At 38.0% G+C, this 19,549-nt stretch overlaps 1 protein-coding gene across 4 annotated transcripts in view; it reads right to left on the bottom strand.

Annotated features, from left to right (window-relative positions):
* The window catches only part of LOC106070043 (zinc finger homeobox protein 4-like), a 309,151-nt gene that overhangs the window by 194,279 nt on the left and 95,323 nt on the right, over positions 1-19,549 (bottom strand). For all 4 annotated transcript variants that reach the window (XM_056036650.1, XM_056036654.1, XM_056036652.1 and 1 more), the window contains exon 3: positions 16,508-16,648. The gene's annotated coding sequence lies outside the window, so the exon portion shown is untranslated. The remainder of the gene's footprint in view (positions 1-16,507; positions 16,649-19,549) is intronic.

Raw genomic sequence — 19,549 nt, 5'->3', positions numbered from 1 at the left:
TTTTCTTGAAAGAATAAAAAAAAAAAAGTTCAAGTGCCGGAGATAAATACAGTGTTAGCCCGGAAAATTTCCCGCTGGAAGGCAGCGTCAAAAATAATAACACAGCCACAGGTGAGGATGACGGTCATGATGATAGTGATACTAATGATGATAATATCATCATCTATCCTCGACACCCTGTTATCAGACTTGTCACAATCTCTTTTATCCTAGTCATCATGTAGGGAAAAAAAAACACCTAAAGATGTTATGGTTTAAAAAAAAAAGTTTTTTTTTTCTTTTAAAATTCCGTCATTATTTACGCCTAATGGTTTTCTTGTGAAACGCCTTATTTTCGTGTATTTTCCCTCTATAAACTAAATAGCCCATAACTATTTTAAAATATTTTAACTTATTGGTAGACACGTGACTCCCTCCCCCCCTTTTTTTTTTCTTCTTGTTTTTTTTTTTTTTTTTTTTTTGCTCCAATCACGTGAGTCTCAATGTTGCTGACAAAATGTACCCTAAAGGCAATGAACTGTGTCTTGATATGTAGCTTGCTTATTGCCCATGTTTAGACAATTAGAAACTTAAAAAAAAAAAAAAAAGAGTAGAAAATCTAGCTGTGTCTTTGGGGGCTTGGAAAATAATGACACTAAAAAGGGCGATAACTGGCGCGTAATTTTCGTCTGATGGCGCGGTTGATGCCGCCTAGGCCAGGTAATGTTTGACACGGTCACGCAGGCGTGAAAATGAAAATGGCCCTCGTAACCTATTACTTTAAACAAAAATCCCATTCCTTTCTCTCGCAGGCTCTTTCTTTCTTTTTCTCACAGACTCTCTCTCTCTCTCTCCTCTCTCTCTCTCGTCACCTGTTGTCGCTGTTGAGTGCATCGATTCCAAAGAGACGGGCCGATTACGTATCGACACAGAGCTTCAAACCAATTAGCAGTGGCCAGATGTTGTAATAACAAGTAGTCGAAAAGGCCATTTCCTAACGCGATTACTGCTGTTGTGTCACTGCCTGTAATTTAGTCACAATTTGTTTGTAATATTTTAAAAACTGACCCATTTAGTTGGGGAGGGGGGAGGGGGAGATGGTAAATATAATCACGAGGAGAGAGCACTAATAATGATATCTGTTAAACTGACCAAAACACTCAGCTCGTGGCGCCGTTGTTTTTTTTAATATATATATCATTCCACTGAATTGTTAGGATGCGATAGTTTAAAAAAATAATTATAATATATAAACCAAAATGTCTTATTACAGTAATTTACTAAGCATGTATGTTCATATCGTCATTATTATAAATAATACCATAGCTGTTTCAGTAGTGGCAGGTGTGCAACTTATGGGGTCCATTACAAGCAAAATCTCTGCAAGATCAATATCATATCTGACATTAATATCACGTTATCCTCAGGGATTATAAATATATCATACACTTTAGGAAAGGACTATCAGAAGAAGTGACCTCGTCGATTTGTTTATAAGTCATTATAAGTTAATACGTTTAAGACTTTATATATATATATATATATATATATATATATATATATATATATATATATATATATATATATATATATATATATATTACCTCTGAATACCTCACTCTGTCCGTCCGTCTGTCTGTCTGCCAGGATTCTTTTACAGGTACCATTCTCGCTTCAAGTTAATCATTTTCGATGACAACACATGAATCAATTTAAAAAAATAACCAATTAGCTAATTAATTAGTGGTAATTAATTAATTTTGCTTCACATATAAAAAGTGAAGATAAACCTAGCAATATTCAAAGACGCTATTACATATTATTAAATATAAAAAAATTAAATATAGCAGTTCTTTTCGTTATATAAGCTTTGTGTCTTCAAGGTTTTTTTTATTTATTTTTCTTGTTTTTTTTTTTTCTTCTCTTGAACAAAATATGAAATGGGAAAATGGGGGGGGGGGGGGGGGTTGCAGTATTACATTTTTTGAGGGGAATAAACACGTGAGAACCGCTGCTAAGAATCATATGACCTTTTAGATATTATGGTAAGTATTTACTATTAGATCTGACAAGTGTTACCTGGATTGAATCCCTTTACATAAAGTGTCACGAGTTTTTTTTTTTATAACCTTTTGATATCATATTTTTCTTTTTCTCTTGAATACTCTCTCCTCTTTCCCCCCCCCCCCCCCTAAAAAAAAAACTAATTGTTTTTTAACCTGTGTGTCATTTAAATTAAACATTCGTTCAATATTTGTTTCTCTGGCCCTGCCTCACCCAGCCCTTCACTGTAAACACACACACAGGGACGGGCACGCACAATCACATGGCATATTACTAGGAATGTCAAATTGCTGCCACTTCCAGTAAGGTAGCGACTACTACCACCTCCACCCCCCGTAACTTTCCTAACAGCCACCCCCCCCACCACACACGCACACACACACTGTTATAAAACGTTTGTAAATGAAAAGAGGAGACGTGTAAGAAGGGGGGGGGACAATCTCCAGAAAATGAAAAGAATGGAATTGTGGCAATTAAAGTATGTACGATGTTGGAACTACCTCCCTTTGGTAACTGCCTCTGTGACAGCTGTACACACTGTCAAGATGAAGGGGAAAGCCAGAGGAGGAGGGGACAAACTGTCGAGAACTATCGACCAGGGGCGTAAGAAAAGGGGGGGGGGGAGCGCGTGAGAGTTGACTGAAGGGAAAAAAGGATGGAGAGAAGGGGTACAGGGGGGTTGTTAGCAAACACTTAGGAAGTTCAGGTAATTATTTAATAACTCTAAGCACCTAATTGATATGTAACCTTTAAGTTCATTGCCACAGGCGCCTACTTCAAATAAAAAAAATATTCAATCTAACCCTTGGCAAAAGCATCATGCAATTTCCCGCCTTTTTTTTTTTTTTACTTTCCTTTGCAATTTTTGTTCTTTTAATCTCCAATTTTATTATTGTGCGTTGTTAGAATATTGTTTGGGTTGTTGTTGAGTTTTATTAACGTGCGATTCTGGGTTCGCTTAGGCGGAAGCATTAGAAGATTGACCTAAAAACATAAGTTTGAGGTTTTCAAAATTAAGTCTGTGTAGTATTTGGATTGTTTCCTTTTCTCAAGGACATATTTTTAAAAAGAAAAGGGGCGGGGGGTGGAAACGGTCCGTTGATAGAGACTGAAAAATACACATGAAGTGTAAAAAGAGAAAAGGTTTCAAGTAAAAAAAGATAAAAGGTTTCAGTTAAAAAGAGAAAAGGTTTCAGGTAAAAAGAGAAAAGATTTCAGGTAAAAAGAGAAAAGATTTCAGATAAAAAGATAAAAGGTTTCAGGTAAAAAAAAGAAAAGGTTTCAAGACGATAGCGTGTAAAGAACTTTTTGAGACTAGAAGAGCGTCTAACTAGAACCTACATTTTAATTGAACATAAATGTGGGCAGATCATTGGTTTTATCAAATCCTTCCGTGGTGTTAATTGTGCGCTGTCTTTACACTAGCTACAACTTACCATTTCAGAATGGAAGACGTTTATTAATTGACATGCCTTTACGATATGACCATACAATGTGACCGCCTCATGGGGTTTGAGGCTTAACTATTTGTCCATCCATCTACTAAGGCCTCTCAAAAGTTAAAAACCTCACTGACCAGAACGTGTTCGCGTAAGGTCTAGTGGTGTTTATTACTTGTATATTTATAGTGTTCGCTATATTCAAAACTAACTAAGAACAGACGGGAACAGCTGAAAATAGACTTAAAGAAGCTGGAGGAACTTTGCATAAATTGAGAACGCAGCGCAGGAAAATGATTTGCGCAAAATTTTGAAGAAACGTAATGATTTGAAAGCATCAAAAGCTACACAAATGTCCCAACAATGCGTCTCTCTCTCTAGAATTGCAAAGTCAAAATGTTGACCACAGAAATCATTGCACATCTACCGGACACGATACTCAGGATAGACAGAAATTTAACAGCATTCCGAAATTTCTATCACACTACTTTGTAGATAAAACAACCCAACCCCTGCCTCTTCTTTGACCCCCCCCCCCAAAACACACAGTAAGAGAGAGAGAAAGAGAGAGAGAGAGAAACAGAGAGAGAGAGAGAGAGAGAGAAAGAGAGAGCGAGAGAGAGAGAGAGAGAGAGAGTTACTTCTAGCTTGAAGATTTAAATCTTACAACAAAAACTTTGATTTACAAATCCGTTCTTCTTGTGTGTCACAGCAGCATCAACACATCAACACATCAACATCAACACATCAACATCATTTTGGCCTGTGCAAATTATTTTGCAATATAAATGTACATAAATACATGCATAAAAACCACAGAAAACTTTGTCTCATTAAATATAATAACTTCATCATAGTGTCACCATGGCAACGTCTTCAACTCGACACTGTATTCACAAATTGCGCTGATAAAATGGATAATTTCACTAAAATGCAGAGCGTTTACCAAAGCTCTATTGCCAAAGGTTTTAGCCGAGTGGTTTCAACTCTTAAATGTATTCATAGAAGTGACTTTTTTTAGAATTTTATAATATCTACTAGGTCATATAAATGAGACCAGAGACGTGGCTGTGTGTATCTGAGAGAGAGAGAGAGAGAGAGAGAGAGAGAGAGAGAGAGAGAGAGAGAGAGAAAGGACTACCCCTTTATTTCTTTTTTTGCCAATGACGGTCTGCAGTGTGAGCCCTAGAAAGTATATCAAGCTCAAAATGTTCAATGCAAGTTAGTTTAAGGTGTTGTGGCAGTGGCGTAGCTAGGAATTTACTATTATATTGGGACCCGGGGAGACTTGACTTCCTTAGGGCCCCTGCATTTTGACATTCGACATTATGACATAAGATAATGGCATAATATTTAATTTTTAATGTAAAAATTAATTTCAAACACTCATTTCGGGGACCCGGGACGATTTTCAAATTCTCGCCCCAACCCCACCATAGCTACGCCACTGTTTTGTGGACAACCTGTACGTTTTGTTTGCCCCTCCCTCTTCCCCATTTCCTGTCTGACACACCGCCTGTTAGTTTTAACACACTGCCAATGTCATATCTGACACACCGGTATGTTACGTTTGACGCAATGTCCATGTTTTGGGTGTCACTTTGTCTGGCACTCCGTACAGCACCCTAACCTCCTAAGACTCCGAACTATTGATCCACCTAAATCTCCACGTGTAGGAAACATTTTCATTACCGGGGCGCAGGGAGCGCCCATTGATTTTCAATTAAAACATTACCCGAAAAAAAAAAAAGCGAGAGAAAAGTAAAAGGGAAAGGGGAGAGAGAAAAAAAAAGTGTCGGCACCCGGAGCAATCAAAAGTGATAGAGGTGGGTGTGGGTCTGCTAATGGTCCGTCGTTCCTTCATTAGTCCCGGCGGTGACCTGGTTAGGTCAATCAATTCACGCAATCTTCCGGGCTCGGCCACAGCGGCCCCGCACTTTTCCCCGTGGCTTCTTTATTCCTGCATATCTCCCTCTAGTCTCTCCTTTTCATACCCCCCTCCTCCAATCCTCTCTGTCTGCCTCTCTCTCTCTCTCTTCTTTCATTTACACCATCTTCTTTTAGTGTTTTTATATATAAATTTAAAAAATCCTGTCTATCTACCATTCCATTATTGTTATTATTTCGTTTAATGATGCGCTTTATGCATCGTGAAACCCATTTTTTTTTTAATGAGCCCATACGTTTCGCATCAAAACATGGAATAAGAATGGCGAAACAAAATAATCTGTAAACCCGCATTCACTTTCCAGATTTCCGACCCCCCCCCTTCCACCATTTCATCCTTTGCGCCACTCTTGCCCCTACAGCATTCTCTCCTACCCTCGGGTTATGTAAAAAAAAAAAAAAAAAACTCAGCCCCTCCCCTGTCCCTCAAGTTATCACGAGTCCTCATTAAGAGTCTATTGTTTCCAGGGATTTCCCGTGCAGACAATGCCACTGAACCAAATGACCGTACATTAAAGTCTTTAAAAGGAAAAAAAATGTTTTCTGTTCTCTCTCCCCCCCCCCCCCGTCTCTTTCCATCTCTCTTTCTCTCCGTGGCTAATTTCAATTAAAAGACGGCGAAGAAGTAACGATTAATTTGACATTATGGCAGATTGGATTGAACCTTTTTTTTTTTTTTATATTCATTTATTTTCTAAAAGATTGGAGTCTTTCTTTTGGTGTGGCTAAAGAAACCAAAAAAAAAAAAAGATTACTGGGTTGTTTTTATATGATGGTTTTGGGTTTATTTCTTCTTTAGGTTTCTCTTTAATATTATTTTGAACCTGATGCTTTGTGAAGCGGTTATTTGTGTTGAAGTGATATTAAAAATAAAAAAATCTATTACTCAGAAGAAGTTTGAACCTTACGGCGAGGGCAAAGAGGGATGGGGGAGAGGGGAGGGTATTTTTAAACGTTGAAATTTACCCCCACCCCAAAAAAAAAGAAAATATCAGTTTGAAAGAAAAAAAAAGATACCAACAGCCTAGACCAATACTGTCCTTGACCACCCGTTGTTATTCAATCTAATTTTTTGTAGGTAAGTGATAGAATGAGAGTTAATGTTAAATTACTGAGAAAAAAATTATTTCGTTAAAAAAACTGTCTAAAGAAAGATTGGATTTTAATTGTCGGAGAACGGAAACAAATATACCAAAGCTGGTACTCGAATACACGTCATCGTTTTCTGTTTGTATGCGCGACTCAATCCTTTTCTATAAACAGTGACTCCCCTTCTTACTCACTGCGTGAAACGCCTATGCACCGTCACCGTCTGATGTCGTCCCAACAGCAATGTTTTCAAAATGTTCGTGCATCATACAAGTAATTCAGAGTGAACAATAATTGTGAATTTTGTTTAATTTGCAATCATTTCACGATGATTGGGCGGCTATTTAGGAGAAATTATTGGCTAGTTGTCAGCAGTACGGAGCCACGTCACCCAGTGGTGAGATACACTCTCAAACGACAGAGCAGAGCAAAGTTAATGCATGTACACTTTCTCTTCTGCAAGAGTGGAGTCGAATTACTTACATTAATAAAACATATTAACTCCATGGATAGCAGAGCTTAAAGTTAATGACATAATTTCGGAAGAATCAGAAATATATAATTAGCGGGTAAATGATTCAAAGAACATAATTTGTTGTTGTTTTTTTTCTTCTACAGACTGCTGGATGTAAACTCCTTGACTTAAAAGTTTTGAATACGTTATTCATATTCTCAAACACCTATTATGGAGAGACACATAAATTGATGTAAGGCGTGGTGTTGACAGTGTTAAGTGCAGAGAACTACATAATACTTCCTTATTTTAATTTACAGGCCTATCTCAGTGCCATGTTGAAAACCTTACTTTTAGGAAATTCGAAGAAAAGATATCGCCATTTTGTTAGCCTTTTATCACAAACAATGTCAAACTCACAACGTTAAAATTTCCAGTGGAAGTATTTCATTTCAAGTCACATTTTGAAGAAAAAAAAATACTTCAGAATTTCAATTAGTCAAATGTAGTTTCCTCTTCAGCACGCATCACGTGACCGCATCCAGCATCAAGACTCTTGTGGACAACATCCCGGCGGCCAATTAGTCGACACCAGGCTTCGAGCAGACGACATCTACGTCGACGTTACGTCTTCACATGGTCACGTGATTGAAAACGAAAGGACAGGCCAGCATAGAAATGCAAGAATGCCAGTCATTAAGTTCCTGTCTCCAACGCGCCGGCACCTTTTCTCCCCCCCCCCCACACCCTCTACACAATCGCTAATAGCCTCCCCAGCCCACCTTTCTCCTAGCCACTAACGCCCTTTGTCAAGGCTCCCAGTTCTACTAGGCCGCCCCCATTGTTTCATCATGTTTTCCCTTCCCACAATTATTATTGGCATGAAGCAACCCAGCCGGATGTGGACTGCACTGATTTCCTCCCTCGGCCAGTCTCGGCGAGTGAACCGATCGATTCTCTTCAGTCGGGAAAATCAACTATGATTTAATTGAAAAAAAAAAAGATAATGAAGAAGAAAAGTCATTTATAACATTGTTATTAGCCTTTGAAAAAGGTTAAAATGTATAATATAAATATAAGAAGATAAGAAACTTTACTGATTAATACGCGACCTACAATATTAGACTAAAAAAGGCTAAACAAAAACACACCAGACAGGATGTTGCACAAAGTACACATCATACACTTCCTGAAGAGTACCTTGCCAAAGGGAGGTAATACATTTTTATTAATTTTTAAAAACAGAAGCTTAAAAAAAAATCGTCAATAAAATTGATATTAAAAATAAAATTAGATTTTTTTTTCAATTGATTTTTAGAATTCGTAAAAAATATATGCAAGAATTAACTATCATATAGCTTTGTATTATTTTGAACTTGAGGGCAGTTTAAAAATAAGGGCGATTGTGTCACAAGGGGTGGGGGTTGACACACCAGGGGTATCGAAACAAATGAACTTAAACGTGCGTCATTATAGGAGAGGACTCAGCACTTGACTAGGTTTTTCCCTAAATCTTAATTCTAGTATTGACATCATCGACCTTAGACATTATCGATATAATGGTATTTTTTTTTTATTAAAAAAAACTGAAGTCAGCAAAACGTATAGGGTAGTAAATTGCTCAAATCACAACAAAACAATAATAATAACAAAATCTGGTCTTTCAACGTTTGACCTTTCAGATGAGGAGTTCATGTGCCTCTGCCCCGCCATGAACCTGTATCAATTATCAGATTGTATCGATCGATTACTTAAGAACGTCAACGCCCCTCCCCCTCACACACACACACACACAAGGTTATGCTCATGTCACTGTCTAGGCGCTGATGAATAATTCCATTGTTTTTTGTTGTTTTTTTTAAATAGAAGAAATAAAAATTTAAAAAAAGAAAGACAACCAAAAGAATCATTGATAGTGCAAGGGGGGATAAACTATGTATGCTGTTTGTGTGTGTGTGTTTGAAAGAGAGAGAGAAAGACACGATGTATACCCACGTGGCGGTGGCAGCTTGACTCACGAAAAAGTTAACGCGAACATAAACCAACTTTAACATTATTACTACTATTATTAATATTATTATTATTATGTTAGAAACAAATGAATATTCATCCTCTGGCACTGCCAGGGTCGAATTTCGTAAAAGAGGAACAGAATTCATTGTAGTACTGTCCACTGTGCATTCTGCTGGTGATATTTCAAAACTACAGCAGTACCGCCCTCTTACAGGCAACGAGAATCTTCTTAGGGATGTTAAGGGCCTTGAAGGTATCTGTGAGGTCAGTTATCAGTATCCCCTCAGTCGATTTAACAACAGGATTTATTGTTATTTTAGACAACTTCCATAACCACATAATCTCCAAGCTTAGGTTCCCATATTTTCTTTGTTTTTCCATTTCGGTTATCTTTATATTATGGGATAGTGGTACGGCGATTTCAATGATTGTAGCGTTTTTTTTTTCTTTTTGTCGATAAGCAGCAGATCAGACCAATTAAAATCCACCGTTTCGTCAGTCCAACTAGACCTATCCCAGTATAATAGGTGATCGGTTGACTCGAAAACCTCTTATGGTGAGTATTTGTAATGGGTAGAATTATTCTTAATTTATGTGTTCAAGCCAAGTGCTGATGTATTACTTTTGCAACTTGGTTATGCCGACCTAGGAAGGAGATTCTGATAGGGCTGAACATCCTGCCATAATGTGTTCGACTCACCCACATTTCCGCACTTTCGGCATTTGTCAACAACATTGAGTTTTAGGATATGTCTCTGGTAGTTTCTGGTCCTAATTACTCTGTCCTGTGTAGCTGAAACAAATCCTTCTGTTTCAGGGTAGAGATGACCTGCTTTGAGCCATTTTAAGGACCAAACCCTGTAAGTGTTGTCACCATGCAAAAGAGCGGAACTTTTCCGTGGAGTGTTTTTTTCTGGTGTCGTCTAAAGCAATATTGACATTTATCATCGCATATATTAATACGTAAGAATGATTTGATAATGTTAATATTTATTTCTCTCGTCCATTCGATCCTCTTGTTCTACCACCAACAGCACCTCTCATTATTATTGTTATTATTATAGATGTTGTATCGTGTGTATTCTATCCTCCTAGAGCATGCTTAATGCGCTGTGGTCCAATCAATTTGGCGGACATGTGGGAACCTGGAAGGAACTCCTGGGAGAAGGTTTCCGTACTGTCATTAGGCACTCAGTAAATATAACTCAGCTCGATTCGACTCTAGAATGAATCAATCCTGATCTAGTTCGAGATTGGAACTCGAGCCCTGCCAGAGCGTTTTGCTGGACACTACATCACTAACGAAGCTCCAATGAACTAATGTTATTATTGTTATTTTAGATGGCGTGTCGACAAAAAAGGGATTAGATGTATTTATGTTCATAATTACAGAGGCGCCTGTCATACTAATGTAAGTTATTGGAACAGAGAATCTAACTATTCACGTCTGCCAAATATATCCGTCATATTATTACTACTTTCATTAGTAAGCCTTTTCCTGTTTCTTTTTTCCCATTCTTTATTTCTGTTTCTCTTATCTGTCTTTTCGTTTCCCTTTCTCTCCATTCATTCCTTTGTGGTTTTTAATTAGCAGATCTTCAAACGCAGCGGGTCAACGTCTCTCGCCGAGGCAATGGCGAGGCATTCTTTCAGACAAAACGAGAGTTATAAATGAGTTGAAAAGGTAATTATACTCCGTCTACTCTAATTAAGCCAGTCTTCAATCATGATTTTATCGGTAATGTCAATTTTTTTTCCTCCTCCCTTTTCCTTTCCTCTCTTGCCTAAGCCAGTTGGGTTAGAGTTAATTGATTATCTCCGCTGCTTTCGTCAGAGTTACCTCCCGTACTTAGACACTTCTACTCTCCCCTTTTCTTTACTTTTTTTTTTTTTTTTTACATTTGAAAATTGTTTAATTCTATTAAAAGAATGGCGGGAAACTGTATATAATTAGCCACATCCTGTCGAGTCGGTTTCCTGTTCGTCGGCACACTCCATATTTCATTTCGGCAAACTTCTGTCTCTGAAAACTTTCTGAAACTTGACATCCTGCTCTGGCATACTTTAGAATATCACTGAAGACACACTTTTAGGTGCTACTTACAGACCCATCGGAAAACAGGAAGAATTAATAACAGAGAGCATTCCTAGAAACTAAAAGGATGCATGATTAACAATCACTCTCTTTCAGCAAGGTCATTGAAGGTCAGTCAAGAAAACAACAAAGTCATTCTATTCAAAACGGGCGAAATTTACTATTGAGTAATTTTGTTTTTGTTGTTGTTTTGTTTATACTCATTTTAATATTGTCAGCATTGAAGATTTTTATTTATAGAGCATAACAATAAATAGCTAGCTGTGTGGGTGTTTAAGGAAAATGTCTATCTATCTATAGTGCAGACGAGGCAAAGGTCATCTATTTCTGTGGCCTACGGTTAAGGAGGGCGTCATGTGGCCAGCACAACGACCAACCGCATTAACTTTTCCCTAGCTAATGTTAGGTTCCCATTAAAGCTGAATGGGCGCTTGAAGATCCCGAAATTAAAAATCCCTGTCTTCACTGGGATTCGAACCAGGGAAACCGGTTCAGAAGCCAAGTTCTTTACCGCTCACCCACCACACCCCCTATATTTATTTATTTATGTTAGTCTTCCTATTAGCCATAGTACTTTACTATTTTTATTTCAAGTTTCAACAGTGCTGGATTCACCTGTAGGCAACACAACAAATAGCTTGCGGGCCCCAAGAGTTGAAGTCACAAAAAATTGACCGAACGATCAATCGCCACACTTGCTAAATATATTATAATACAGCTGTCTTCGAGTCCGAAGATTTAAAAAAAAATGCAGTATTTCCCGTGACTATTCAGCCCCAGCTGTGACCTACATAATATCATAGATTTGAAAAATATCTTTTTAGATGGTTGGTCATCGTAAACTTGCAAGTCACAGCTAACAAGTGTGCTAAATATAGTCCATGTGCTGTTCATAGTCTGAATCTTCTAAGTAGCGCAGTAGTGGACGGTTTAAGAAATATATATTTTTCAAGATGTATTTTTTCACTACCTATATATTTGTTACATGAATAAACCATCTAAATATATTTGAAAATATAAGTTAAAAAAGGAAAAAACAAAATATAAGCCTAGAGCGCCCTTTCAGGTTTAAACCCGGCACTGCTTTTCAAATTATTTCACTTCGATTTAGAAATGTTTCACGACTTGTTGTCATAAATCTGAAGTATAATTTAGCCAAGAGGTTTGGTGGCTGAAAGGTAAAGCACTTAGCTTTCAAACCAAATGGTCTCGAGTATGTATCCCTGTGAGAAAAAAAAAAGATTTTGACCTTCAGGGCCTTAGTTTAGGACGCCCATGAGCCTACCCAAGTCCAACGGATACATGACATACTTAGGGGGACGCAAAGACGGTTGATCGTATGCTGGCTACATGACACCCATGTTTAAAGTCGACTAAAGAATCATATGAGCTTAACACCATCTACCCCAAAACGACAGCAAGGTCCGTAAAGGGGGATACCCTTACTTTAAAACGTTTTGTTTCATTTCTCTTCCTTTTGTGGTTAAAATAATAGTTTACGTCCACGTCTACCTCTGTGTTAAGCAGCTCGTCACTTATCTCCCTTGTTTTCGCTGTCTTCTTGTGCACCATCCTCAACCTCGATGTCCTCAACCTCGATGCCCCCAACCTCCTCTTCATCCTAACATCCATCATTGTCCAAGACGAGTTGACTCTGCCACTCACAATTAACTCGGCCCCAGGCTCGATACCTACACGTTTGTTAAGATCTCGTGACTAACTTGTTGGCGAGCAAAGTCCAAACACTGTGAGCCCAGCGTTGAGGAGCGAAAGGATGTTGACTTTCAATTGTTTCATTGTACCAAGTTAGATAGAGGACACCAGTAACACAATTTATTGGGTGTGTAGCTCAGAGGCATTAACCGTGTGGCTACACCAGAGTTCAGATCCTTAGGTTAAAATAAACGACATAAAACATTTCTGTTGTGTTTGATGAGAGACTGTAGACAGAACGAAAACCTGCTCCTAGAGACTTCCCTCAAGTCCACACTAGAGATTGGGCGAGCAAATTTCAAAGTCGCATAAAAAACGTGCTATGCAGGAGCAGCAAGAATATTAATTAGATTGAAATTGGTCCGATACACATTCCAAAGCTGTCCCCATTTGAGGTAATTCTGCTTTTTAAAATATTATTATTATGTTGTTGTTTTTTTACTTTTCTGTCGCTTTGACCCAATTCTTTCGGAAACCTTCTGATGATGATAATTGCTTGAATGTTTCTCTGCCAGCAAGACCATCGTGTAATTTCTGGTGCTCTTTTACCAAATGCTTACGTTTCCATCTTGCTGTTTGACCTTTTAGCATTTTCTGTTATCGAAGTGACTTACTCATATTTAGAAATAAACTCTTCAAATAAAATAAATTTCCACGTGACCCTAATTCGTTATTGTCCTCTATGTATTTCAATAGCCAACGGAAACAAGACTAAAGAGCAGGTTTTGGTAAAGGTGTTTTTTTTTGTTTTTTTTTTTGGCAAGACAAAATGGTTCCAAGGAGAATCTCTTCATTAACAAAAAAGACATGATGACAGTTGCTTGATTTTATAATTAAATCCCAATTTTACTATTGTTACTTCTTGTTCTTTGTTTCAAATAGTCATATAAGAATCTGAAGATGTGTCAGATACTGAAATCAAAGACCAACCAAATTCTCAAAACACTAGAATCGATGCATCAATTTCATGATCTGGAATAGTTATAGAAACATTTTTTTTTGGTCCTAAACTAGGACAACATACAGAAAATATTTTTAATTTCCGTTTTTAGGAATAAAAAAATAAAAACTTAAAGCAAAATTGAATTTTCCCCTCCCCGTGCAAACTTCGAAAGAATTATGTCCCCTGATCTGTCTCTTTTACAGTAACGTTACCTCACTTTAATTTTGTGTTTTTCTTCTTTCTCTCTCTCTCTCTCTCTCTCTCTCTCTCTCTCTCTTTCTCTCTCTCTCTCTCTCTCTCTCACTCTCTCTCTCTCTCTCTCTCTCTCTCTGTCTTATTCCGTCATTCCGAGATATTGACAAAGTTAGTTTCTGCTTTAATTACCAGTTGCTCACTCCAAGCACCCTCTCCCTCCCCGTTCCATTGGCTCACATTTCAGCTCCCGTGTCTTTTTTTATTTTCATTTATAACTCAGTCTCGATGCGCCCCTCACTCCCCGCGTGGCGCCCCATCTCTCGTCCTCTTCCCTCCCAAAGTTCTGAGGAACACAGAGATGGATGGCAGTTAATTACTTTTTCTGCCCCCCCCCCCTCCAACGCCCCGGACCAACCATCCTCCCCGCTACCCAGCTAGTCTGAATGGGATTTAAGAGCATCTATCTTATTTAATTATACACCGAAACGCAACGGCCAAATTCAAGTTCCACTGATGCACTGAGCGTTATTCTTTTTTTTATTCCTTTCCCCCATTCAATCTGTCTGCTATCCTATTAACTTTCTTCTTCTGTCTCTTATTCTATATCCAGCTTTGTTTTTTTTTTTTTTTGTTTTGTTGTTTTTTTTTTAACTCCAATTCATTACCTTGTAATTTCTTATTTTATCCGGCGTTTGGAGTACTTTAAGAACACAGGCGATTGTACCGATATGTTAGGATAAGAACAGTGCAATGGAATATTTAAAAGGTTTTAGAGAAAGTTTCTCTCTCTCTCTCCCTTAAACACACACAAACACATACACAAACATATCACGAAAAAACCGTTAAGATTCCCTAGTATATTTGTTTTTATTCTAGCAATCGATTTTAAATTTGTCGTAGAAATTTTTTCCTTTCAACGCGATTGACCTGATTACATACTCTCTATCCACAAATATTCCCTCAATGACACAATCTGAACTTTGTTGCTGACTTTTTCATCTAACTTCTATTTCGTTTGAAAATTTTCACGATGTTTACATATTTATTTTTTTAGGTCCAGTCTCAATTCCTTAAGCAACAAAATACAGTAACAGTGAAAAAAAAAAAAGAAGAGAAAGTGATATGAAAAATGTGGTGGAAATGTAAGGAAACCTAAAGAGAAACGTAAGAAAGTTAAAATGGCTTACATTTTCAAATAGGTCAACTAAGCAATGTCAAGGACATAAAAGCGGTTAATGAAAATATCACTGTAGCCAACTAAATGTGCCAGAGCAGCAGTTGAGCTTCACAAAACTTTTTGCAGCATTAACGCACGTTAGTTGAAATATGTAAATTCGCTTCGATTTACGTTCCAATCATTGAGCGAACGTCTTAATGTTTCCTGCATCGTCACAGAGCAAATCTCTTACACTTCCAGCATGAGGATATTATATATAGTGTAGAGACAGAAGAGTTTAACCATTTGATTCTGCAGTGCTAAGCATTTCACGACATCACCACGTGCCTATTAAAATACATAGTATATACCCACATTGTGTACACCAGATACAACAAAAAGATGGCTATTAATAGTCGTCCGCCATATTTGAAAATCCGCAATAGCCAACACTCAAAATTTCGCCTTCTTTAGTTTTTATTATTATTTACGGCATTTCAATTAGATCTCAAATTTATTTAATGATTAAACATGTTGATCTAGATTTAGAAAGTACGATACTAAAAAAAAGTCATTTATTAATTTGTATTCATTGACGCATTTTCACTACGCTTCAATTTTTAAAAAGCCACGCGGCACCCGCTTTCTCCAGCTTTTTTTTTTCATATCAAAAAAGCTAAAGGCGAAGCCAAACAGGGTTATTGAGACGGTCCTGCTGGTTATTGAGACGGTCCTGCTGGTTATTGAGACGGTCCTGCTAGGCTAGAGATTCAACCAATGAAAAAAAAAAAACAAGGGACGTCAAAAAATGTTTTGCAAGGGGGAAAAAATGGCAGATGGACTGCTTATTAAGTGGATTGGATAAATAAGTGTAATGACTAATTGTTGTAAGCACACAACAAGTGAAGTATGAAGGGGAGGGGAGGGGGGGACTAGCACGTGATCGACACGTGACCCAGTACAATCTCAATGACGTACCCAATGACGTAGCTGTAAGGAAGACCAACGAATGTGTCATTATTGGAAAACTATTTCAACATACAACAACATGATGGCAGATTTGTGCTTGTGTACACTATCAACATACACTACAGTTTGTGCTAGGCTTTTCAGTGTACACTATCAACATACAACATGTGTATTAAGGAATTATTGGTGTACAAGACATGTGTACGTGACATGTTTTTTTGTCTATCAACTAATCAGGCGAGCCATCCACGAGCACACCAAACGCAAGATGTAGAGTCGAAATGCTCTAGATCTCTGCTGGAGCCACTGCCGTGATGGGGAGATGTTTTGATAACAAGGGCGTTTCTTTTCCTCCCTCCCCCCTCCCTCCTTCTCTTATAGTAACCTTGGGCGTCACAGGTCAACATGACACATTCAACATAAACACAAACAGCTAAATTATTCCACTGACCTTCAAATGACCTTCCACATTCCAAGCTGCTGCAGATCAGTTAATTTTGCTGGGGTATTTTTATTACTATTTTTTTATATAAACTTCATTGATACAGCGTCCCGAATAATTTTTTACTCACGAATCAATGACCTCTGAACTCTGCAAAATAATTTCAAAACAAAACACTTTTTGAATGCAATTGCAATAGACTAGCTTAGACAATACCAAAACTATTTTCAGTATATAATCACGTTTAAATGGGTCACCTTTAGTATTTATAAACGAAGCATTTTGTTCTGTATTATTTTCCCCATTGCATCATTGAGCAATAGTCATAACGAATGTAAAACTAAAATATTTCTATCTCTATAGAGCTCTAGGTTATTAGCTAAAAGAAAAGTTAGACGCAAACTACAATTGTACTTCCAGTGTAAAAATACTATTTTATAAAAAGCGTGGTTGTTTATTTGTGTTGTTTTTTGTTTGTTTGTTTGTTTTTCTTCTGCTGATTGTTTTGTGTGTGTGTGTGAAATGGCTATTAAAATAAATTGGCTTTATTGCCATTGAGCTGATCACACGTGGAAGAGAACGAGAGACAGAGAGAGACAGAGAGAGACAGAGAGAGAGACAGAGAGAGAGACAGAGAGAGAGAGACAGAGAGAGAGAGACAGAGAGAGAGACAGAGAGAGAGAGAGACAGAGAGAGAGAGACAGAGAGAGAGACAGAGAGAGAGAGACAGAGAGAGAGAGAGAGAGAGAGAGAGAGAGAGAGAGAGAGAGGAGAATCTTCTTGGCGATCCATTTGACTGTCCAGCTACTATATACAAAGATAAGAATGTCGGATCCTGGTCACATTGGCAGTCAAGTTGTTTGTTACGTTGTTATTATTGACTTTAATTTTAAAAAATGTTCACTATGAATAGTACGTGTGTTCTAATAGATAACATCTCTGCATAGGACAATACCAAGCCATCTACACACTAAATAACATTCATTCATTGTTTTATTACTTTCAAATAATAATGGTAGTTCCTTTTGTTTCCAAGAATGTTAAAAACCTCTAAAGTACATTTTTATATATGGTCCTGGAGTATTGTAATTCAATTGAAACATGGTCCTTGAGTATTAAGGTACCATCTTAGTAGGATCAATATTATAAGTATATATATAATGAGCCCTGGAATGACATCCGGATGTGTAGACTTAGAGCATCTCAACACATCACGCAACTTTTCGCTTAAAATAAATACAAATTAAAATAAATTTAAAAAAAAAAAAGACATTGATTTTTAAGCTAGGACAAATTCGAGGATTGCATGAGGTCAAAAAGTCAATTAAGAACAGGACTTGTAATTCCCCTCTGTCTGGCAGACGTTTCAAATCGGGGTAATTAAATAAGTGCTTTTCTTCCCTTTAACCCTCGCGTTCACTGGAGTTAAGCACTCGTTCAGCCTCGGTGCTGGCGCAGGTACGGGCCTGGCGAAGCCAGAGCACGGTGACACTGCATGGTAACTGGAGAATCTGGCTTGATGAAATATTGGCAGTTAGTTGACGTCTGCTAGTGAAATATTGGCAGTTAAGGTGACGTATGCCAGTGAAGGTCCTATCAAAGCGCAGTTACAATATATAGCTGGACTGTCAGATGTGTGTATCCTAGTTTTCAAAGTCGGACGATGTGTAAAGCCTACGTACACATACACATAAGCTTCACGAGTTTAACATTCTAAATATTGTCATCAAAACTACGCCAAACTTTTATGTATATCAGATTTGCAAAAGTGACCCACTAAAAAAAAAAAAAAAGATACATACATGGGCATATTCAGCGGGTTCAAGGTGGTATGCAAGGTTCAAGTTCATAGTTATACAATATAGATCTATTGGGAGATTTTCACTAATAAGTAAATAATGTCAAGGACGCTCTTTTGAAGTTCAAAAGTGCTAACTAAATAAAAGTTACCAACAGAATAGTTCAGACTGATACAACCTGCAATGTTCAAATGTAGACACTCATTTACGTTTGAAGTATTCAACATAAAATAGCTTCAAACTCAAAGACAAGTATTATCATTACTTGGTTGAATAGCGGTAGTTGAAGTAAGAAATGGGCCTACAGTAATATCAATAAGGCCGACCCTATCAGCAACATTAACAACACCAAGACATCAACAGTATAAAAGCATAAAACGGCATTAAAAACATAGCCCCATCATCAAATACAAATAAAACTAAAAACCAACGAGAACAAAACTGTGCTAGATTCTCTGTTCCTTGAGTTCTTGCTCGCCCTCTATAAAGCTCGTCTTCCTAAAGAACCACGTACAAATCACAACCTAATAACTTCAAATCAGATCGCCATTTGCTGTGTATGTGTGTGTGTGTTCTTTCCTTTCGTCCCCCACTGTCTGATTTACTCAGCAATTCCCTTTGACCCCCCACGCCTCTTTCAACGTCCCAGTTTTTGTGTGCACCGTCCTCCCGAAGAGGCAGAAGAAAGCAAAGAGTGAGTGAGAGAGAACGAGAGAGACAGATAGAGAGACGTTGAGACAGAATCCAGAAAAAGACAGTCAGACAGAGACTACGAGAGACACAGAGAGATAGACTAAAACAAAGGAGAACAGGACGAGGGCTACACAGAGAGAGAGAGAGAACGTCCCGAAGAGATCGATCCAGTTTTTCCGATGCCATTCCGCGGAATGGGGTTAAGTGGGGCCATGAATTAGAGGCGAGATGTGACGGGGGACCCCAATGTTGCGCAGGGGGGAGGGGGTCAAACATGTGTGGGTCAGCTATCTGGCAAGGTTAGGGTGAGAGCCCCACAAACATGTGTGTGGTCCATATTGATGAGTGCATGCGCGCTGTGTCTAAAACAAGGACACCGGGGCAGGCAGGGATAAACACAACATACTTTAGGCCCGCGGGAAGAATACAATATCAGAGTTGTCGTTAAAAGAAAGAAGTTAAGAAGAGACGAAATTTGAAGTAAGTGTGTGTGTGTGTGTGTGAGAGAGAGAGAGAGAGAGAGACAGACAGACAGACAGACAGACAGACAGACAGACAG

This window comes from Biomphalaria glabrata, chromosome 7, assembly GCF_947242115.1.
Source record: "Biomphalaria glabrata chromosome 7, xgBioGlab47.1, whole genome shotgun sequence".
NCBI lineage: Eukaryota > Metazoa > Mollusca > Gastropoda > Planorbidae > Biomphalaria > Biomphalaria glabrata.
The sequence above is the reverse complement of the archived record's forward strand: the minus strand, read 5'-3'. Positions and strand labels throughout refer to the sequence as shown.